This window comes from Hyla sarda, chromosome 4, assembly GCF_029499605.1.
Source record: "Hyla sarda isolate aHylSar1 chromosome 4, aHylSar1.hap1, whole genome shotgun sequence".
Taxonomy (NCBI): Eukaryota; Metazoa; Chordata; class Amphibia; order Anura; family Hylidae; genus Hyla; species Hyla sarda.
Genome location: NC_079192.1, coordinates 19,496,424 through 19,520,177, shown reverse-complemented (window position 1 = coordinate 19,520,177; position 23,754 = coordinate 19,496,424). Strand labels below are relative to the sequence as shown.

Genomic DNA, 23,754 nt, shown 5'->3' with positions numbered 1-23,754 from the left:
TTTGAAGTGGATTTGAAGGGTCTTCATATTAGAAATACCCCACAATTGACCCCATTATAAAAACTGCACCCCCCAAAGTATTCAAAATGACATTCAGTCAGCTTTTTAACCCTTTAGGTGTTTCACAGGAATCACAGCAAAGTGAAGGAGAAAATTCACAATCTCCATTTTTTACACTCGCATGTTCTTGTAGACCCAATTTTTGAATTTTTACAAGGGATAAAAGGAGAAAATGTATACTTATATTTGTGGCCCAATTTCTCTCGAGTAAGGACATACCTCATATGTCTATGTAAATTGTTCGGCGGACGCAGTAGAGGGCTCAGAAGCGAAGGAGCGACAAGGGGATTTTGGAGAGTACGTTTTTTTTAAATGGTTTTTGGGGGGCATGTTGCATTTAGGAAGCCCCTATGGTGCCAGAACAGCAAAAATCCCCCACATGGCATACCATTTTGGAAACTAGACCCCTTGAGGTACGTAACAAGGAATAAAGTGATCCTTAATACCCCACAGGGGTTTCACGACTTTTGCATATGTAAAAAAATAAAAATAAAATTTCACTAAAATGTGTGTTTCCCCCCCAAATTTTACATTTTTGCAAGGGTTAATAGCAGAAAATACCCCCCAAACATTGCAACCCCATCTCTTCTGAGTATGGCGGTACCCCATAAGTTGACCTGAAGTGTACTATGGGTGAACTACAATGCTCAGAAGAGAAGGAGTCATATTTGGCTTTTTGAGAGCAAATTTTGCTCGGGGGCATGTCGCATTTAGGAAGCCCCTATGATGCCAGGACAGCAAAAAAAAAACACACGGCATACCATTTTGGAAACTAGTCCCTTTGTGGAACGTAACAAGAAATATAGTGAGCCTTAATACCCCACAGGGGTTTCACTACTTTTGCATTCGTAAAAAAAAAAAAAAATTAACTAAAGGTGTGTTTCCCCCCCAAATTTCACATTTTTGCAAGGGTTAATAGCAGAAAATACCCCCCAAAATTTGTAACCACATCTCTTCTGAGTATGGAGGTACCCCATAAGTTGACCTGAAGTGCACTATGGGCGAACTACAATGCTCAGAAGAGAAGGAGTCATATTTGGCTTTTTGAGAGCAAATTTTGCTCGGGGGGCATGTCTCATTTAGGAAGCCCATATGGTGCCAGGACAGCAAAATAACCCCCACATGGTATACCATTTTGGAAACTAGACCCCTTGAGGAACGTAACAAGGCGTAAAGTGAGCATTTACCCCCCACTGGAATCTGTCATATCTTTGGAACAGAGGGCTGCACAAAATTTTTAATTTGCACAGCCCACTGTTCCAAAGATCTATCAAACACCTGTGGGGGGTAAATTCTCACTGCACCCCTCATTACATTCCGTGAGGGGTGTCATTTCCGAAATGGGGTCACATGTGGGTTTTTTTTTTTTTTGCGTTTGTCAAAACGCTGTAACAATCAGCCACCCCTGTGCAAATCACCTCAAATGTACATGGCGCACTCTCCCTTCTGGGCCTTGTTGTGCGCCCCCAGAGCACTTTGCGCCTACATATGGGGTATCTCCGTAGTCGGGAGAAATTGCGTTACAAATTTTGGGGGGCTTTTTTGCCCTTTACCTCTAGTCAAAATGAAAAGTATAGGGCAACACCAGCATGTTAGTGTAAAAAGTTAATTTTTTTACACTAACATGCTGGTGTAGACCCCAACTTCACCTTTTCATAAGGGGTGAAAGGAGAAAAAGACCCCCAAGATTTGTTAGGCAATTTCTCCCGAGTACGGCGATACCCCATATGTGACCCTAAACTGTTGCCTTGAAATACGACAGGGCTCCGAATTGAGAGCGCCATGTGCATTTGGGGCCTGAATTAGGGATTTGCATAGGGGTGGACATAGGGGTATTCTACGCCAGTGATTCCCAAACAGGGTGCCTCCAGCTGATGCAAAACTCCCAGCATGCCTGGACAGTCAACGGCTGTCCGGCAATACTGGGAGTTGTTTTGCAACAGCTGGAGGCTCCATTTTGGAAAGAGTGGCGTACCAGACGTTTTTCATTTTTATTGGGGAGGGGAGGGGGGCTGTGTAGGGGTATGTGTTTATGTAGTGTTTTTTACTTTTTATTTTATTTTGTGTTAGTGTAGTGTAGTGTTTTTAGGGTACAGTTACATGGGCCGGGGATTACAGCGAGTTTCCCGCTGCGAGTTTGAGCTGCTGCGCAAAATTTGCTGCATTGCAAACTTGCAGCCTGATACTCACTGTAAGCCCCCTGCCCATGTGAATGTACCCTGTACATTCACAGGGGGGGGACCTCCAGCTGTTGCAAAACTACAACTCCCAGGATGCACAGTCTCGGTGCATGCTGGTAGTTATAGTTTTGCAACAGCTGGAGGCACACGGGTTGGGAAACACTGAGTTAGGAAACAGACAATGTTTCCCAACCAGTAAGCCTCCAGCTGTTGCAAAACCACAACTCCCAAACATTCTCAGGCATTCTGGGAGTAGTAGTTCAGCAACATCTTTAGAGCCAGATGTTGCCGAACTACAACTCCCAGCATGCTTGGAGTTGTAGTTTTGCAACATCTGGAGGACTACAGTTTGCAGACCACTAATACAGTGGTTTCCAATCTGTGCCCTTTCAGATGTTGCAAAACTAAAACTCCCAGTATGCCAAAACTGTCCAGGCATGCTGGGAGTTGTAGTTCTGCAACATCTGAAGGGCCAGATGTTACAGAACTACAACTCCCAGCATGCCTGGACAGAAAGGGCATGCTGAGGATGTGTAGTTTTGCAACATCAGGAAGGGCACAGTGGTCTCCAAACTGTGGACCTCCAGAAGTTGCAAAACTGCAACTCCCAGCATGCCCAGACGCCAAGGGCTGTCTGGGCATGCTGGGAGTTGTAGTTTACAGGGTCCCATTACAGCAATGCATGTCGCTTTACGGCGACGTGCATTGCTGTAAAGGGCTCGACCGCGGCTGAAGATTACATCCAGTTTCAATTAACTCCAATACCCATATTTGGAACCCCATTAACCTAGTTCCCACGGTTCAAAGGCATAATTACCACCATTGAACAAAAAAAACTAATATTCGCGATTAAAATTTGAATTGCGAATATAACGTTGCCATAGCACCAGGTTCGCGCCGAGTTTGGGGGTGATGGTAGAATCCTCCCACGCCGCCATTAATAAGTTGGCGTAACTCGGCGCGAACATGGTGCCCATGGCAGTACCTGTTTGCTGCAAATAATAAGTGCCATCAAAATAAAAATAATTGTGAGTGAGTATGAATTCTATAGCGGATGTAAAATATTGTATTTGTTCTGATGGAATGTCAACTTTCTCCAAAAATTTTGTGACTGACTCTATCCCTTGTTTGTGATCTCTAATGGTATATAAAGAGCTAACATGTAATGTTGCTAAGATATAATCAGGTGACCAAGTGAAGTGTTCTAGTAATTTGATAATCTGTGTAGTGTCCTTTAACCCCTTCACGACGAGCGACGTACATGTACGGCGCCGCGAAGTGTCACTTGTGGCGCGGCGACGTACATGTACGTCGCAGGGTTCCGGGAGCGCCGCGTCACCGGTAGCGGTGATCGGGCTGGGATGACTGCTGTTATCTAACAGCAGGCATCCCGCCACATCGCCGAGGGGGTCCTGAGACCCCCCCATGACCGCGATGCGCGCAAATCGCAGGTCAATTCAGACCTGCGATCTGCGCAATTCCGGGTCATACGGGTCACTGGTGACCCGGTGACCCGGAAAATAAGAGGGATCGTAGGTGTCCGAGACACCCTCGATCCCCCTAAAGGGATAGGAGTTTGGTGGCAGGGGTGCCACCCCTCCTATCCCTGCTATTGGTCGGCCGAGCGACCGACCGATAGCAGACCGGGGGAGGGGGGGTTAAAGTTCGGTTACCCCGCTTTGCCCAGCTATCGGTGTCCGGGCAAAACGGGGGAACCGTCCAGTGAAGGTCGGCGCCGAAGGTCCCTACCTGGATCCTGGATCCCGGAGCACGATTCTCCATGCGGGGATCACCCACGTGCGGCGGCGGCGGCTTCCGGGTCCTGCTAGGTGAGTTGTTGCCTAGCAACATCCGGAGGGCCACAGTTTACAGTGGTCTCTAAACCGTGGCCCTCCAGATGTTGCAAAACTACAACTCCCAGCATGCCCAGACAGCTGTTTGCTGTGTGGGCATGCTAGGACTTGTAGTTTTGCAATATTTAGAGGGGTTCAGGTTGTAGATCACTAAGTGGTCTCAAACTGTAGCCCTCCATATGTTGCAAAACTACAACTCTCAGCATGCCCAGACAGCAGTTTGCTGTCTGGGCATGCTGCGAGTTGTAGTTTTGCAACATCTGGGGGGCCACAGTTTTGAGACCACTGGACAGTGATTTACAACTTGAACCCCTCTAAATCTTGCAAAACTACAACTCCCAGCATTCAGGAACAGCATAAGGCTGTCTTGGCATGCTGGGAGTTGTACTTGCGTGCCTCCAGCCATTGCATAACTACATCTCCCAGCATGCCCTTCCGCAATCAGTGCATGCTGGGAGTTGCAGTTTTGCAACAGCTGGAGACACACTGGTTGGAAAATACTGAGTTAGGTCATAGAACCTAACTCAAGGTTTTCCAGCCAGTGTGCCTCCAGCTGTTGCAAAACTACAACTCCCAGCATGCATGCTCTGTCAGTGCATGCTGGGAGTTGTAGTTTTGACCCCCCTCCCGTGTGAATGTACAGGCTACATTCACACTGGCGGCAGATTACAGTGAGTTCCCCGCTACAAATTTGAGCTGCGGCAAATTTCCCGTCGCAGCTCAAACTTCTAGCGGGAGACTCAGTGTAATCTGCCGCCAGTGTGAATGTAACCTAAAAACACTACACTACACTAACATAAAATAAAGAGTAAAACACTACATATACACACGTACACTGCCCCCCCACCAACCCCCTCCCCAATAAAAATGAAAAACGTATTGTATGGCAGTGTTTCTAAGATGGAGCCTCCAGCTGTTGCAAAACAAAAACTCCCAGCATTTCTGGACAGCAATTGACTGTCCAAGCATGCTGGGAGTTTAGCAACAGCTGGAGGCACCCTGTTTGGGAATCACTGGCATAGAATACCCCTATGTCCACCCCTATGCAAGTCCCTAATTCAGGCCTCAAATGCGCATGGCGCTCTCACTTTGGAGCCCTGTCGTATTTCAAGGCAACAGTTTAGGGTCACATATGGGGTATCGCCGTACTCGGGAGAAATTGCCTCACAAATTTTGGGGGGCTTTTTCTCCTTTTACCCCTTATGAAAAGGAACAGTTGGGGTCTACACCAGCATGTTAGTGTAAAAAAATAAAAAAATTTACACTAACATGCTGGTGTTGCCCTATACTTTTCATTTTCACAAGAGGTAAAAGGGAAAAACGCCCCCCAAAATTTGTAACACAATTTCTCCCGAGTACGGAGATACCCCATATGTGGGCGCAAAGTGCTCTGAGGGCGCACAACAAGGCCCAGAAGGGAGAGTGCACCATGTACATTTGAGGTGGCTGATTGTTACAGCGGTTCTGACAAACGCAAAAAAAAAACACACCCACATGTGACCCCATTTTGAAAACTACACCCCTCACGGAATGTAATAAGTGGTGCAGTGAGAATTTACACCCCACAGGTGTCTGACGGATCTTTGGAACAGTGGTCCATGAAAATGAAAAATTTTGCACAGCCCACTGTTCCAAAGATCTGTCAGACACCAGTGGGGGGTAAATGCTCACTGTACCCCTCATTACATTCTGTGAGGGGTCTAGTTTCCAAAATGGCATGCCATGTGGGGGTTATTTTGCTGTTCTGGCACCTTATGGGGCTTCCTAAATGCGACATGCCCCCCGAGCAAAATTTGCTCTCAAAAAGCCAAATATGACGCCTTCCCTTCTGAGCATTGTAGTTCGCCCGCAGTGCACTTCAGGTCCACTTATGGGGTACCTCCATACTCAGAAGAGATGGGGTTACAAATTTTGGGGGGTCTTTTCTGCTATTAACCATTTAAAAAATGTGAAATTTGGGGGAAAACCAACATTTTAATGAAATTATAATTTTTTTTTTTACATATGCAAAAGTCGTGAAACACCTGTGGGGTATTAAGGCTCACTTTATTTCTTGTTATGTTCCTCAAGGGTTCTAGTTTCCAAAATGGTATGCCATGTGTTTTTTTTTTTTTTTGCTGTTCTGGCACCATAGGGGCTTTCTAAATGCGACATGCCCCCAAAAACCATTTCAGAAAAACGTAATCTCTAAAATCCCCTTGTCGCTCCTTCGCTTCTGAGTCCTCTACTGCGCCCGCCGAACACTTTACATAGACATATGAGGTATGTGCTTACTTGAGAGAAATTGGGCTACAAATATAAGTATACATTTTCTCCTTTTAACCCTTGTAAAAATAAAAAAATTGCGAGTGTAAAAAATGAAGATTTTGAATTTTCTCCTTCACTTTGCTGCTTTTCCTGTGAAACACCTAAAGGGTTAAAACATTTACTGAATGTCATTTTGAATACTTTGGGGGTGAAGTTTTTATAATGGGGTAATTTATGGGGTATTTCTAATATGAAGTCCCTTCAAATCCACTTCAAACCTGAACTGGTCCCTGAAAAATTGCAAGTTTGAAAATTTTGTGAAAAATTGGAAATTTGCTGCTGAACTTTGAAGCCCTCTGGTGTCTTCCAAAAGTAAAAACTTGTCAATTTTATGATGCAATCATAAAGTAGACATATTGTATATGTGAATCCCAAAAAAATTTATTTGGAATATCCATTTTCCTTACAAGCAGAGAGCTTCAAAGTTAGAAAAATGCAAAATTTTTAATTTTTTCATCAAATTTTGGGATTTTTCACCAAGAAAGGATGCAAGTTACCACTAAAATTTACCACTATGTTAAACTAGAATATGTCACGAAAAAACAATGTCGGAATCAGAATGATTCCAGTGTTATTAATGTTTAAAGTGACAGTGGTCAGATTTGCAAAAAAAAGGGCTTCGTCCTAGAGGTGAAAATGGGCTCCGTCCTTAAGGGGTTAAATAATAATCAGTCTTCTGAACGAAAGGTTGCAAAAAACGGTCAACAAATTGTGAAAGGTTTGATATTAAAGAACCTAAGCCAGAAACAATCGGACGGCCAGGTGGGTTAAAAAAAAAATTCTTGTGAGTTTTAGGTAAACAATAAAAAATATTTATTCATTTTATTTTATTTTTCACATGTATTTTATACAAATTATTATTAATGTGACATATTCACACTTATTCCATATCTTTTTTTATCTGTAATGGATTTATATAGATTATCATTTTGCACTATGCATTGATATATTATAGGAACCCGTGCTGGTATGTATTTTCTTACCTAGATACCTGGTCTTAGGTGTAATCCCAATTGTTTGGAGGCTTACAAAAACGAGCAGGGACCGCATATGGTCATACACCACTGAAGAAGGGGTACTACCAATGTGCTTTGAACCCCAAAACGCGTTTGGTGACTGTGATTGAGCCCTGCAAGTTTTTCCAGTTCACATTACAGCTGCGGCTATACAGCGTTTATCGGAGAGTTCCTCTCTGGAGAGACTTTATTCATTTACCACCCATTATCCACCTACTATATGGATCTGTATTGAAATCCATCTGCCAAACCGGTATAGAACCCTCCACCATTGGAATAATACTTCTATCTGCACGTACCAAGTATTTACATCCAACGTTATCCAGCGCTTACCAGCCTCCCGCACAAGGTCAGCTGACCTGCCATCAGCTGACCTCTGACGTCAGACGCCAAGGGACAGCTCGCCGGTGAGAGCGGCTGCACATCTTGCGACCATCACGCCGCCCCGGCTAGAGCGCATCTCAACTCTACCACCTACAGGACTGCCATTTATATTATTTACAGGATATTTTGAACATTTATTGTACAGAAGGTTTCTTTGATATAAAGCAGATTTTCTTTCCAGGAGGAACGTTCCTATTTTACCATTGCGTACACCAGATACACTATCACTCTGATAAGTGTAGCACTATATGCAACAGTCACATATAGTGTATCTATGGCTGGCAGCCATATTAGATACATTGAAATTGAGAGTATCATCATTACCATTCATGTTCGCTCTGTAATATTATATTGTATCTTTTAACCATTTGTGCGCTACCGTAGGGCCCTGCGAGAACGCATTATTTAATATCTTATAATAAACAACATATTATTTATTATATCCTTCTTTTTTTTCTATTATTGTCACCAGACATCCACCATTTATTCTTTTTGATATTGAGCTGAGGACTAATACCCTATTTTTGCCACTTTTCTACATCTCTCTGTGGGAGAGAGCTTTTAGTTAACCTCGCTCATTTATTGTGGTTGAGCTACACAAATCTGTTCACAATAGATTTGTAAATTACTTCTATTTAAAACAAATCTTAATTCTTCCAGTACTTATCAGCTGCTGTATACTACAGAGGAAGTTCTTTCCTTTTTAAATTTCTTTTCTGTCTGACCACAGTTCTCTCTGCTGACACCTCTGTCCATGTGAGGAACTGTCCGGAGCAGGAAAGGTTTGCTATGGGGATTTTCTCCTGCTCTGGACAGAGGTGTCAGCAGAGAGCACTGTGGTCAGACAGAAAAGAAATTCAAAAAGATAAGAAATTTTGTGGAGGAAGAGAGGTGCAGTTGCCCATGGCAACCAATTAGATTGCTTCTTTCATTTTTCAAAGGCCTCTTTAAAGATAAAAGAAGCGATCTGATTGGTTGCCAAGGGAACTGCACCACTCTTCCTCTGAACAGTTTTTGATAAATCTCCCCCCATGTTTCACAAAGGAGAACAAAACAGAAGCCTGATCCAAGGTCATTGCACCAATGTCTACTGCTGTAACAGCGGGAAAAGATGATGGGACCAGAGCCGATTCAGGAGTAGGTCTGGCGTGAACTGGAAAAGAAAACGTAGCACGTCATTATATTGCACAGTTGCCTTAGGTGCAGCTTCTTCCAGACTCGGAGGGGGCGATAGGACAGGTAGGTGCCCAAAGGAAGTATGGTTGTTGGAGTCAGACAGACTGGTCTAAGTATTTCTCACATAACCATCTCTAGCGTGAATGGTTCAAAAAAAGAAAAAATATCCTGGGGGAAATCTTTTCAGAAAAAATGCCATGAAGAATTATAGCAAAAGGGATCAAGCTCGGTTCTAGCAAGGTGTGCCTAATAAAGTGTCCAGAGAGTATATTAGGCTCCAGCCGTCCGGCCCCATTGTGTTTGATTTGTTCTTGTTTGAACAGATATTTACTTATAATGATATAGAAAAACCTGGAAGAGACTGTAAGAAAAGGACAAGGCACTGCTGAGATTCGAACTTAGGATCTCCTGTTTACTAGACAGGCGCTTTAACCAACTAAGCCACAGCGCCACACATTCAGATGTAGTGTTATGGTGTGAACACTGGACACTATATTTACAGCTCAAATCTCAGTGGAACATTAATATTTTTGTTGTTGTTGTTGTTGTTGTTACATTGTTTTATGCATCACTTTACGAATATGGGTATATCCTGTACCTACAACAAATTAGGACTAATGGTATTTAACCTGTTAAAGGCCTATTCCAGGCAAAAACTTTTTTTAATATATCAACTGGCTCCGGAAAGTTAAACAGATTTGTAAATTACTTCTATTAAAAAATCTTAATCCTTCCAATAGTTATTAGCTTCTGAAGTTTTCTGTCTAACTGCTCAATAATGATGTCACATCCCGGGAGCTGTGCATGATGGGAGAATATCCCCATAGGAGCTGCACAGCTCATTTAACGTGAGTCATCAGAAAGCAGTTAGACAGAAAACAGCAACTCAACTTCAGAAGCTAAAAACTATTGGAAGGATTAAGATTTTTTAATAGAAGTAATTTACAAATCTGTTTAACTTTCCGGAGCCAGTTGATATGTAAAAAAAAAGTTTTTGCCTGCAATACCCCTTTAAGGACCCATGGCGTACCTGTACACCCTGAGTCTGCTCCTGATCTATAACGCGGGGCCACGGCGTGGCCCCTCATCATAGCGGGTCGGGACCGGCCTCTAACAACGGCCGGGACCCGTGGTTAATAGCGCCGCATTCATTGCGCTGCCGCGCACTATTAACCCTTTAGACGCAGAGTTCAAAGTTGAACGCTGCGTCTAAAATGAAAGTGAAACCATGCTGGTTAGCTCAGGGAGCTGTTCGAGATAGCCGCGGTGAAATCGCAACATCCCGAACAGCTTACAGGACAGCTGGAGGGTCCCTACCTGCCTCCTTGCTGTCCGATCGCCAAATGGCTGCTCAGTGCTTGAGATCCAGGCATGAGCAGTCAAGCGGCAGAGTCATCGATCACTGGTTTCCTATGAGAAACCAGTGATCAATGTAAAAGATCAGTGTGTGCAGTGTTATAGGTCCCTATGGGATAACAATGATCAGTATAAGAGATCAGTGTGTGCAGTGTTATAGGTCCCTATGGGATAACAATGATCAGTATAAGAGATCAGTGTGTGCAGTGTTATAGGTCCCTATGGGATAACAATGATCAGTATAAGAGATCAGTGTGTGCAGTGTTATAGGTCCCTATGGGAGCTATAACACTGCAAAAAAAAGTGGAAAAAAAGTGAATAAAGATCATTTAACCCCTTCCCTATTAAAAGTTTGAATCACCCCCCTTTTCCCATAAAATAAAAAACTGTGTAAATAAAAATAAACATATGTGGTATCGCCGCGTGAGGCAATGTCCGAATTATAAAAATATATTGTTAATTAAACCTCACGGTCAATGGCGTGCGCGCAAAAAAATTCCAAAGTCCAAAATAGTGCATTTTTGGTCACTTTTTATATCATGAAAAAAGGAATAAAAAGCTACCAATAAGTCCTATCAATGCAAAAATGGTACCGCTAAAAACTTCAGATCACGGTGCAAAAAATGAGCCCTCATACCGCGCCATACACAGAAAAATAAAAAAGTTATAGGGGTCAGAAGATGACAATTTTAAATGTATACATTTTCCTGCATGTAGTTTTGATTTTTTCCAGAAGTACGACAAAATCAAACCTATATAAATAGGGGATCATTTTAACCGTATGGACCTACAAAATAATGATAAGGTGTCATTTTTACCGAAAAATTTACTACGTAGAAACGGAAGCCCCAAAAGTTACAAAATGGCGTTTTTTTATTTCAATTTTGTCTCACAATGATTATTGGGTAAAATGACTGATGTCATTACAAAGTAGAATTGGTGGTGCAAAAAATAAGCCATCATATGGATTTTTAGATGAAAGATTGAAAGAGTCATGATTTTTTAAAGGTAAGGAGGAAAAAAATGAAAATGCAAAAACGGAAAAACCCCGGGTCCTTAAGGGGTTAAATAATAAAAATAAAACATTAATTCCCTGAGTAAGCCTAACAGTGAAACCACGTAGGGGTGATCGCTGTAAATAGTATATGTGGTACAGCACTTACTATATATTATGTACAATATGGGTTTGATTATTTATTTATTTATTTATTTATCTATCTCTTACCTATATGAATTATCTTTATTTCTTTATTTATTTGTCTATTTGTGACCTATTTGAATTATTATGTATTTATTAATCTATCTGTTACTTGTATGAATTTTTGTTTATTTATTTACCTATCTATGACCCATATGAATAATTATTAGAAAATGATCCCATTTATTTGCATCTAGGGTTAGTCCAACTTCTGCCATTCATTTTTAAATGTTATCTTAATTTTCTATAAAGTTTTTCTCATTATCTGTTGTGGTTTGATCGGTTCGGTGGTATGTGGTTATAAGGGTAATTAAAATGTAGTTATTTAAAATATATAAAAAAAATAAAAAAAAAAGAGAGACTTGGCAGTGGTGGGATTCGAACCCACGCCTCCAGAGAGACTGGAGCCTAAATCCAGCGCCTTAGACCGCTCGGCCACACTACCCTTATATTTTCTAGGATGGATGCATAGATAGGCAAACCAATAGGTAAAAAAAGAATCCCATTATGCCGTGTCTCTACCTGCATACATTCACACGAGCTGAGAAGAGAGTCTCTGAGCGAGAAAAAGGAGACTCATTGAGGCATTTAGGGGCCAAATTAAAAATGAAGATAAATTTGCAGGAGAGCATATACCAGAGTCAATAACTTGTAACGTAGACGGTCAACGACTGATTTCGTCACCTGGGACCCGTTTGCCCAAAGTCATGAGTTAGTTGCAGCTGAAATGCGGACTGCAGCTTTCCCTCAATCACTGGCGCTACAACAAGGCCCCGTGTAGCCCATGCCTAAGGCCTATGGCTTTTAGATTGCAAACTCTTCCAGGTGCCGTGTTATTTCCTATACTTTCTGATTCCTTCTCTTGTGGAATAAAGTTTCGAATACAGTTCCCAGTTCACAGTCAGCCCTAGCACTCGTGATGTCGCCTCTGACAAGGACAGAGAAAGAGACACCCTTCCCTTTCTCCACACTGCTATCAGTACCTATTCTAAGGACTGGGACACATGTGAGATTCCACTGGTACACATTGGTGTCGCTCCCGCAGCTTGAAGCACACTCACGAGCTGATCACACTTCATACCAGGTGGGTGGCTGATAGCAACCAGGACCCATGGTTAATGCAGGACATTGCCGATTGGGCTGATGCCTGGTATTAACCCTTTAGAAGCCACAATCAAAGTTGATTGCAAGCCACCACATCCCAAAGGGATTAATAAATCCCAACAACCTTTAGGGGTCACCCCCCCCCCGCAAGGGGCACCCCCTAAACTACAAATTCCCCCCTTTAAAATGAAACTTTTATTAGTATAAAATTGGGAAAAAATTAGGGGCACTGTCTTAAAAAGACCACTAGGTGTCAGTGTATAACTAAAATCACAGCCTCTGCTCAGGATGATAACGTTATTCTGTCACAAGAAGACCCGTATATAATAGAGCGTGCATAAACTGTATATTGCCGCTAGCCACGGGCTGTTGCACTACTGATTCCTGGTAGTCATTATGGTTGCTGTTTGGAAAGTTTTATAGTCATCCTCATCCCAAAGTTGATTGTGGCATCTAAATGTGAGATTTAACATGGTAAGTTAGCTCTAAAAGAGCTGATCGGGACATCCGTGGCGAAATTGCGGAGCCCCAATTGGCTGAGTGGATGGTGGGAGAGCCCTTACCTGCATCCTTGCTGTTTGATTGGTGCTCCAATGCTCCAGGAAGCCTCAGCAGGCTAAAGCAGGAGATCCTGGATAACACTGATCAATGCTGAGCAAAAGCTTAGTATTGTACAGTGTATGCAATCGCAAGAATATATGATATAGCCACCTATGGGGACCAAAAAAAAAAGCGTAAAAAAATTGAAAGTTCTCGGGAGCTTATACCATCCCCCTACTGGACATTGTCTGAACATCCAATCCATCCTCAACTCTTCTGCCTGACTTATCCACCAATCCCCTTGCTCCTCCTCTGCCGCTCCCCTCGGCCAATCAATTCACTGGCTTTACCCGTTGCCCAATGAATTCAGCTTAAACTGTTCCCCATGACATACAAGGTCGTCCACAACCTGTATTCCCCCCCCCCCATACATCTCTGACCTGATCTCCCCATACGGTCCCTCACATAAACCCTGTGATCCTCTCACAACCTCCGCCTGTGCTCTCCCCTCATCCGCACCTTACACAACCATCTCCAAGACTTCTCCCAAGCTTCCCCCATACACCAAAACTCAATCCCCCGGCACATCCGGCTCTCACCCACCATCAAGACCTTCAAAAGAAACCTGAAGACCCATCTCTACAAGAAAGCCTATGACCTATAATAACCCTACTACCACCACACTACGAATGGCTACTTCCCTGACCTCTCATAGACGACCAGATGTCCCCATCACTCACTGTTTCCCTCCTCTTGTAGATTATAAGTCCTTACAGACAGGTCCCTCTCTCTTCTCTATCAGTCATTTACTCTCTATCACATTTATTGTACTTGTGTTTGTGTTATGTATTTAACACTTATCATATATACAGTGTCCTGGAACCAAGGGAGCTACAAAAATAAATAGTAATAATAATAATAATAATAATAATAATAATAAAAATAGTAATAATAATAATAAAATGGTAAAGGAGTCAAACTCATCCTTCATCCTTATCCCCATCGTACACATATGAATATTTTCCTATATATTGTAGCACTTACATATTTCCACAGTCTATGATCACCAAGTAAATAAAATGTATGAACATAAACCTAAACATATTGAAGTTGTATCAGCCCTTCCCTCTCTGTCCTCACTAGATGTCCGCAGAGGTCCACAGAGAGGAGAATAAAAAAAGAGAATAAAATTTAAAGTAATTTATGTTGCCTTAAATGTGCAGCGCTCTCTCTCCACCTGAGCGGGGTGCGCATTTGAGGCAACAGGTTAGGGACGGCCAGACACATCACATTCCCAGAATGTTGATTCAGAGCATAGGGTTTGGGGTGGGCATATTTTTAGTTTTGGCCATGCTCTGGGTCATCATTCTGGGAACTTTTTTATGATTTTGCGTCCCACTGTACCCCATTTTAGTTATTTAGTGTATGCCAGTTATTTACCCCATGTAACGCCTCTTGAGGGGGGGTCCCACTGTTCCTCCTCCATAGGAGAAATACAAAGCTCAAGGACCCTGACTGATCTCCGGCACCTATGAGACCGGTGTGCATGCTGTTTACTGCCAAATATGAGGTATGTCCTTACTACAAAGAAATGTATTTACACATTTGCAATGACATTTTCTCCTTTTGCCACTTGTGAAAATGAAAAATTTTGGGTAACTCCAGCATTTTAGTGTAAAAAAATTGAATTTTTCCTTTTCACATTCCACTTCATGAATATTTATCAAACCCCTGTGGGGTGTTAAGGCTCACTGTTCCCCTTGTTACGTGCCTCGAAGGGTTTAGTTTTCAGAATAGTATGCCATGTGTTTTTTTTTTTGCTGTTCTGGCATCATAGGGGCTTCCTAAATGCAACATCCCCCCCCCCCATTTCAGCAAAATTTGCAAATGTGGCTCCTTCTCTTCTGAGCATTGTAGTGTGCCCACAGTGCACTTGACGTCCACACATGGGGTATTTCCATACTCCATGAGATGTATGGAAAAGATGGGGTTACACATATTGAGGGGCATTTCTCCTATTACCCCTTGTAAAATTTGGGGGAAACCAGCATTTTAGTTGAAAAAAAAATCATTTACACATCCAACTTTAACAAAAAGTCGTCATACACCTCTGGGGTATTAAGGCTCACTGTACCCCTTGTTACGTTCCTTGAGGGGTGTAGTTTCCAAAATAGTATGCCATGTGGCATTTTTTTTGCTGTCCTGGCACCATAGGGGCTTCCTAAATGGGACATGCCCCCCAAAAACCATTTCAGCAAAATTTGCTTTGCAAAAGCCAAATGTGACTCCTTCTCTTCTGAGCATTGTAGTGTGTCAGCAGAGCACTTGATGTCCACACATGGGGTTTTTCCATACTCAGAAGAGATGGGGTTACACATTTTGGGAGGCATTTTCTCCTATTACCCCTTATAAAAATGTAAAATTTGGGTTAAAACCATCATTTTAGTGGAAAAAAAAAATCATTTACACATCCAAAGTCGTCAAACACCTGCGGGGTATTAAGGCTCACTGTACCCCTTGTTACGTGCCTTGAGGGGTGTAGTTTCCAAAATAGTATGCCATGTGGGTTTTTTTTTTTGTTTTTTTTTTTGCTGTCCTGGCACCATAGGGGCTTCCTAAGTGGGACATGCCCCCCAAAAACCATTTCAGCATAATTTGATTTGCAAAAGCCAAATGTGACTCTTTCTCTTCTGAGCATTGTAGTGCGCCTGCAGTGCACTTGACGTCCACATATGTGATGGTTCAATACTCAGAAGAGATGGGGTTACATATTTTGGGGGCCATTTTCTCCTATCACCCCTTGTAAAAATGTAAAATTTGGGGGGAAACTAGCATTTTAGTGAAAAAGAAAATCATTTACACATCCAACTTTAACGAAAATCTGTGAAACACCTGTGGGGTGTTTAGGCTCACTGTACCCCTTGTTACGTTCCTTGAGGGGTGTAGTCTCCAAAATAGTATGCCATGTGTTTATTTTTCTGTCCTGGCACCATGGGGGCTTCCTAAATGGGACATGCCCCCCAAAACCATTTCAGCAAAATTTGCTTTGCCAAAGCCTAATGTGACTCCTTCCCTTCTGAGCATTGCAGTGCGCCAGCAGAGTACTTGATCTCCACATACTCAGAAGAGATGGGGTTACAAATTTTTGAGGGCATTTTCTCCTATGACCCTTTGTAAAAATTAAAAATTTGGGGGAAAACTAGCATTTAAGTGAAAAAAAAAATAATTTACACATCCAACTTTAACAAAACGTTGTGAAACACCTGTGGGGTGTTAATGCTCACTGGACCCCTTGTCATATGCCATGAGGGGTGTAGTTTCCAAAATAGTATGCCATGTGGGGTTTTCTTTGCTGTTCTGGCACCATGGGGGCTTCCTAAATGCGACATGCCCCCCAAAAACCCTTTCAGAAAAACTCACTCTCCAAAATCCCACTGTCACTCTGTCCCTTCTGAGCCCTCTAGTGCACCCGCCGAACAATTGACATACACATATGAGGTATTTCCTTACTTGAGAGAAATTGGGTTACACATTTTAGGAAGATTTCTCTCCTTTTACCCCTGGTAAAAATGCAAAAACTGGGTCGACAAGAACATGCCAGTTTAAAAAATGAAGATTTAGAATTTTCTCCTTCAATTTGCTGCTATTCCTGTGAAACACCTAAAGGGTTAACAAACCTTTTGAATGTCATTTTGAATACTTTGAGGGGTGCAGTTTTTATAATGGGGTCATTTGTGGGGTATTTCTAATATGAAGGCCCTTCAAATCCACTTCAAAACAGAACTGGTCCCTGAAAAATTTCGATTTTTAAAATGTTGTGAACAATTTGAAAATTGCTGCTGAACTTTGAAGCCCTCTGGTGTCTTCCAAAAGTAAAAACATGTCAAGTTTATGATGCAAACATAAAGTAGACATGTTGCGTATGTGAATCAATATATAATTTATTTGGGATATTCATTTTCCTTATAAGCAGAGAGCTTCAAAGTTAAAAAAAAAATGCAAAATGTAAAAAATTTTCATCAAATTTTGGAAATTTTCACCAAGAAATGATGCAAGTATCGACAAAATTTTATCACTATGTTAAAGTAGAATATGTCACGGAAAAACTATCTCGGAATCAGAATGAAAGGTAAAAGCATCCCAGAGTTATTAATGCTTAAAGTGAAAGTGGTCAGATGTGCAAAAAATGGCCGGGTCCTACACTGAAAATTGGCTGGGTCCTTAAGGAGTTAAGTGACTTTGAATGTGACATGATTGGCGCTAGATGGATTTTCATGCACAACCATCTCTAGGGTTTACAGAGAATGGTCCAAGAAAAAGAAAAAATTTCCAGTGAGGAATGTTTTTAACACCTTGTAGGAAAAATGCCATACAAAATGATAGCAAAAAAGGGATCCAGCCCTGTACTAGTAAGGTGTACCTAATAAAGTGTCCAGAGAGAGGATATGAGAGTATATTTGGCTCTAGCCATCCGGCCCTGTTTTGTTTAATGTACACTACAGAGGAAGTTCTTTCCTTTTTGAATTTTTTTTCAGACTGACCACAGTGCTCTCTGCTGACACCTCTGTCCGTGTCAGGAACTGTCAAGAGCACTGGGATTTTGCTGTGAATAATTTACTGTCATATAATTATCTCTTGTCCCATCTCTGTATAATGACAGGTAAATCACAACTGTGCAACAGGTTCCATGGTGTAATGGTTAGCACTCTGGACTTTGAATCCAGCGATCCGAGTTCAAATCTCGGTGGGACCTTATGTTTTAGTTATTATCATCAGTAAGTATATATCTGGTTATTTTCTGATACACAAACTTTTAACTTTAGTTATTGTAATATTAAATCACTGGTTATGTCTCAAAGTAAAAATTTCAAAGTATCTTAATATTCAACATTTTATTAATTTAGGGAGAGTAGCACTTAAAGGAGTACTCCAGTGGAAAATATTTTTTTTTAAATAAACTGGTGGCAGAAAGAAAGAGCCAGAAACAGAGAAATGAAGGATGTATATAAAGGAAAAACTGAGACTTCTCTTTCCAAATCCATTTATGACTTTGCATTCACTAAGTGTAAATAAAATCTGAAGGAGTGAACAAACCGTAAGAGTGATGACAGGTTCCCACTATCACCCGGACCCCGACAGATCATAGAAAATTCTGTACATGATTATCGGCACAATTTACATGTGGGGAAGCCAATATACACAAGGTAGCGTGGCCGAGCGGTCTAAGGCGCTGGATTAAGGCTCCAGTCTCTTCGGGGGCGTGGGTTCGAATCCCACCGCTGCCAACAAGCTTTTGTGAATTCTCGGGTTTTTTACTCTATATTTTGGACCTTATGAATGTTCTATTGCAGAAAACAACTCTATTATTCTATTAACAACTATATTATACATTTTGGGAATATATCCCGGACCCCAGGCTGTTAGAGGTAATCTATCATTGTTATCTATGGGACAATATTAAAGGGGTACTCTGCTGCTCAGCGTTTGGAACAAACTGTTCCAAACACTGGAGCCAATGCCGGGAGCTCGTGACGTCATATACCCGCACACTCATGATGTCATACCCCGCCCCCTCAATGCAAGTCTATGGGAGGGGGCATGACAGTCATCACGCCCTCTCCCATAGACTTGCATTGAGGGGGCAGGGCGTGACGTCATGAGGGGGCGGGGCTATGACTTCACAAGCTCCCACCTCCAGCATTCAGAACAGTTTGTTCCAAATGCTGAGCTGCGGAGTACCCCTTTAACACTAAATATATTTACTTAAAGGGGTACGCCTCTGGAAAACATTTATTTTTAATCAACTGGTGCCAGAAAGTTAAACAGATTTGTAAATTACTTCTATTAAAAAAGAAATCTTAATTCTTCCAGTACTTATCAGCTGCTGTATACTACAGAGGAAGTTCTTTTCTTTTTGAATTTCTTTTCTGTCTGACCACAGTGTTCTCTACTGACACCTCTGTCCATGTGAAGAACTATCCGGAGCAGGAAAGGTTTGCTATGGTGACTTTCTCCTGCTCTGGACAGTTCCTGACATGGACAGAGGTGTCAGCAGAGAGCACTGTGGTCAGACAGAAAAGAAATTCAAAAAGAAAATAACTTGTGTGGAGGAAGAGAGGTGAAGTTGCCCATTGCAACCAATTAGATTGGTTCTTTCATTTTTCGAAGATCTCTTTAAAAATAAAAGAAGCGATCTGATTGGTTGCCAAGGGCAACTGCATCACTCTTCCTCTGCACAGTTTTTGATAAATCTCGCCCCATGTGTCACAAAGGAGAACAAAACAGAAGCCTGATCCAAGATCATTGCACCAATGTCTACTGCTGTAACAGGGGGAAAAGGTGATGGGACCATAGCCGATTCAGGAGTAGGTCTGGCGTGAACTGGAAAAGAAAACGTAGCGTGCCATAATATTGCACAGTTGCCTTAGGTGCAGCTTCTTCTTCCAAATGCAGAGGGTGCAAAAGGACAGGTAGGTGCCCAGAGGAAGTATAATATCACATACCAAAAATCCAGGAAAATCCTGCACTCACCGCTTGCATCAGTGTTGAGGGTTAGCTAATGTCATTGTTTACATTTACCACAGGAGTGGAACCATATTGAGGTCCACAAGTGCAGGTCCTCCACTCCAATGTAGGTGCACAATTGCACTTGGGGTTGAGCACCTCTTATCATCTTAGACCACACTAATGTAATTATTTAGTATTTCTCACATAACCATCTCTAGTCTGAATGGTTCAAAAAAGAAGAAATATCCTGGGGGAAATCTTTTCAGCACCTTGTAGAAAAAATGCCATGAAAAATTATAGCAAAAGGGATCAAGCTCAGTTCTAGCAAGGTGTGCCTTATAAAGTGTCCAGAGAGTATATTAGGCTCCAGCCGTCCGGCCACATTGTGTTTGATTTGTTGTTGTTTGAACAGATATTTACTTATAATGATATAGAAAAACCTGGAAGAGACTGTAAGAAAAGGACAAGGCACTGCTGAGATTCGAACTCAGGATCTCCTGTTTACTAGACAGGCGCTTTAACCAACTAAGCCACAGCGCCACATATTCAGTTACATTGTAATGGTGTGCACACTGGACTCTATATCCAGAGTTCAAATCTCAGTGGAACCTTAATTTTTTTTTGTTGTTGTTACGTTTTCTGCATTAATGTGTGAATATGGGAATATCCTGTACCTACAACAAATTAGGACTAATGGCATTTAAATAATAAAAATACATCATTAATTCCCTGAGTAAGCCTAACAGTGAAACCACGTAGGGGTGATTGCTGTAATTAGTATATGTGGTACAGCACTTACTATATATTGTGTACAATATGGGTTTGATTATTCATTTATTTATCTATCTGTTACCTACATGAATTATCTGTATTTCTCTATTTATCTGTGACCTATTGAATTATTTATTTATCTGTGACCTATATTATTTATTTATCTGTGTCCTATATTATTATTTATTTATTTATTTAATTATCTATCTATGTCCTATATGAATAATTATTAGAGAATTATCCCATTTATTTGCAGCTAGGGTTAGTCCAATTTCTGCCATTCATTTTTAAATGTTATCTGAATTTTCAATAAAGTTTTTCTGATTATATCCTTATTTTTGTGTCCCTTGTGGTTTGATCGGTTCGGTGGTATGGGGTATGTGGTTATAATGAATTTTCCCACTTGACCATATTATGTTCAGTTTGTGATATTTCCCTAACTTTGAATTACAAAAAGTTCCTGAATAAATAGACAAGAAGAAATTTTATATCTTTCAAATCCACATATAGCAAATCTGGTGGCAGATACCACAGCACATTCTTAGAAGCCTTTAGGAGGGTTAAAGAAAGGTAATACAAATTTTTAAATTAATAATAAAAAATAAATGGCAGTGGTGGGATTCGAACCCACGCCTCCAGAGAGACTGGAGCCTAAATCCAGCGCCTTAGACCGCTCGGCCACACTACCCTTACATGTTCATTGAAAGATGGATTGATAGGTAAAAAATGAATGAACGCTTCAAAGCATAAAGAATGGCTGCCATGCAGCACCATCATTTACCAAGTTATCTTCATTTGCTATCATCACTCTTCACAGTAGTTGTGTGAATTCCATATCCTGTACAAATCCCAAAGAATCCCATTATGCCGTGTCTCTACCTGCATACATTCACACAGCTACGAGCTGAGAAGAGAGTCACTGAGCGGGAAAAAGGAGACTCATTGAGGCATTTAGGGGTCAAATTAAAAATTAAGATAAATTAGAGGTAAAATTACATGCATGGGGCTGCACAATAGTCATGTGTCATATCACCATTGGGGCTACTCTTTAACCTCATAAAGACCAGCAGACCCAGCAGGTTGAGTGTGGTTCTCCAGATCAGTTCCATTGTAGTGAATGGAGCCAAGTTGTAATACCACACCCAACCTGGAGACAGATGGGAAGTGTTTTTTTTTTGTTTTGTTTTGTTTTTCTGATGTTTTTCTATTCCTCGATAAGCCCTCTAAAGGGGTATTCCAGGAATTGATTCTATTTGACTATGCTTCAGGGGCTGTAAAGTTAGTGTAGTCCACAATATAGTGTCTGTACCTGTGTGTGATGGTTTTCTCACAATTCTTCTGTGATTTTCACCCCAATATTTATTTTTAACAGCAAACAAAATGACTGTTGTCTCAGATTTTTCCCAGGTTGCAATGCGACCAAGACCTGACATCACTAGTCAGCTGATGACAGGGAGCCAGTCTGCTTCAATGGGTGGAGGGATCGCTTAGTGGGAGAGAGATCAATCTGCAACTAATGCAACAGCTGGAGGCACCCTGATTTAAAACCACACTGATTTGAATAGATGCAGCTCATTTATGTTTTAATGGGTGGGGTGGCTGATGTGTGGGAGGGAGAAAAGTGGAATTGTGGGAATTGTAGGCAAAAAAAAGAAAAGTCAAACAGGAAATACAAGTTCACAAAAAGCTAGCCACAGTGTTATGGTAATCTGCCTGGCTTGCAAATCACGCCCAGTCCCACAAAGCCACGTCCCCTTCTATTTTTTAGCTTACAATATCTTCATCACAAATCAGTCCCATCTGAGGACAGGATATGAGGATGGGACATAAGGACGGGATATGAGGTCGAGATACGAGGTCTGGATGTGAGGACAGGATATGAGGTTGAGATAGGAGGATGGGATATGAGGATGGGATATGAGGTTGAGATATGAGGACAGAATATGAGGATAAAATATGAGGATGGGATAGGAGGTTGGGATAGGAGGTCGGGATAAGAGGTCGAGATATGAGGACGGGATATGAAGTCAGGATATGAAGACGGGATATTAGGACAGGATATGAGGTCTAGATAGGAATACGGGATAGGAGGTCAGGAAATGAGGACAGGATATGAGGTCGGAATGGGAGGTCGGAATAGGAGGTCAAGATAGGAGTTCGAGATAGTAGGTCGGGAAAGGAGGCAGGGGCGGATCCAGAGTCGAGTCTCGGGAGGAGTATTTTGTGTTGGAGGACAGAAAATAAGATTACGGAACTTACAATATTATTAAATGTATCATACAGTCCTAACCTTGTTTAAGACTCTTAGGCCGTGCTCATATGTCAGAATAATAATCAAATATACCAATTGCCACAGAATGGGAAAGTGCTAAAGAATTTTTTACCATTTAAAACTACAGCTCCCAGTATGACCTAAGCAGTGGTAAGGGGATGCTGGGAGTTGTTGTTTCACCCATCATAACTGCAGAACTTACAAGTAACTCCAGCTCTGATGGGACATAGTGAGGAGAATACAGAATGATATCAGTGATTACAGATGACCTCTTCTCTATATTGAGGAGAATACACAATGATATCAGTGATTACAGGTGACGTCTCCTCTATAGTGAGGAGAATACACAGTGATATCAGTGACTACAGGTGATGTCTTATCATTGTGTATTCTCCTCACTATAGAGAAGACGTCAACTGTAATCACTGATATAATTGTGTATTCTCCTCACTATAGAGAAGACGTCACCTGTAATCACTGATATCATTGTTTATTCTCCTCACTATAGAGATCAGTGATTACAGGTGACGTCTTCTCTATAGTGAGGAGAATACACAATGATATCAGTGACTACAGGTGACGTCTTCTCTATAGTGAGGAGAATACACAATGATATCAGTGATTACAGGTGACATCTTCTCTATAGTGAGGAGAATACACAATGATATCAGTGATTACAGGTGACGTCTTCTCTATAGTGAGGAGAATACACAATGATATCAGTGACTACAGGTGACGTCTTCTCTATAGTGAGGAGAATACACAATGATATCAGTGATTACAGGTGACGTCTTCTCTATAGTGAGGAGAATACACAATGATATCAGTGACTACAGGTGACGTCTTCTCTATAGTGGGGAGAATACACAATGATATCAGTGATTACAGGTGACGTCTTCTCTATAGTCTTTCCTTATCTGATTCAGCTGGTACATACCGCCAGGATTTGTTCCAGCTAAATCTTCTCTCTGCAGAACTTGATGCCCAGACGTCTCCTCACTATGTCAGCCCATTCTGATCTTCTATATGA

General features: G+C 41.6%; 6 non-coding genes across 6 annotated transcripts; 2 read left to right on the top strand and 4 right to left on the bottom strand.

Moving 5' to 3' along the window:
* Window positions 1-9,353: 9,353 nt before the first annotated feature.
* On the bottom strand, window positions 9,354-9,427 carry TRNAT-AGU (transfer RNA threonine (anticodon AGU)). Its single transcript has one exon. It is a non-coding gene; the product is annotated as a tRNA-Thr (tRNA).
* A 2,466-nt stretch (window positions 9,428-11,893) lies between these two features.
* On the bottom strand, window positions 11,894-11,975 carry TRNAL-UAG (transfer RNA leucine (anticodon UAG)). The gene has a single exon. It is a non-coding gene; the product is annotated as a tRNA-Leu (tRNA).
* A 5,880-nt stretch (window positions 11,976-17,855) lies between these two features.
* Window positions 17,856-17,927, top strand: TRNAQ-UUG (transfer RNA glutamine (anticodon UUG)). The gene has a single exon. It is a non-coding gene; the product is annotated as a tRNA-Gln (tRNA).
* Window positions 17,928-18,377: 450 nt separating this feature from the next.
* On the top strand, window positions 18,378-18,459 carry TRNAL-AAG (transfer RNA leucine (anticodon AAG)). Its single transcript has one exon. It is a non-coding gene; the product is annotated as a tRNA-Leu (tRNA).
* Window positions 18,460-20,147: 1,688 nt separating this feature from the next.
* Window positions 20,148-20,221, bottom strand: TRNAT-AGU (transfer RNA threonine (anticodon AGU)). The gene has a single exon. It is a non-coding gene; the product is annotated as a tRNA-Thr (tRNA).
* An 837-nt stretch (window positions 20,222-21,058) lies between these two features.
* TRNAL-UAG (transfer RNA leucine (anticodon UAG)) lies at window positions 21,059-21,140 on the bottom strand. The gene has a single exon. It is a non-coding gene; the product is annotated as a tRNA-Leu (tRNA).
* Between the last annotated feature and the right edge of the window lie 2,614 nt (window positions 21,141-23,754).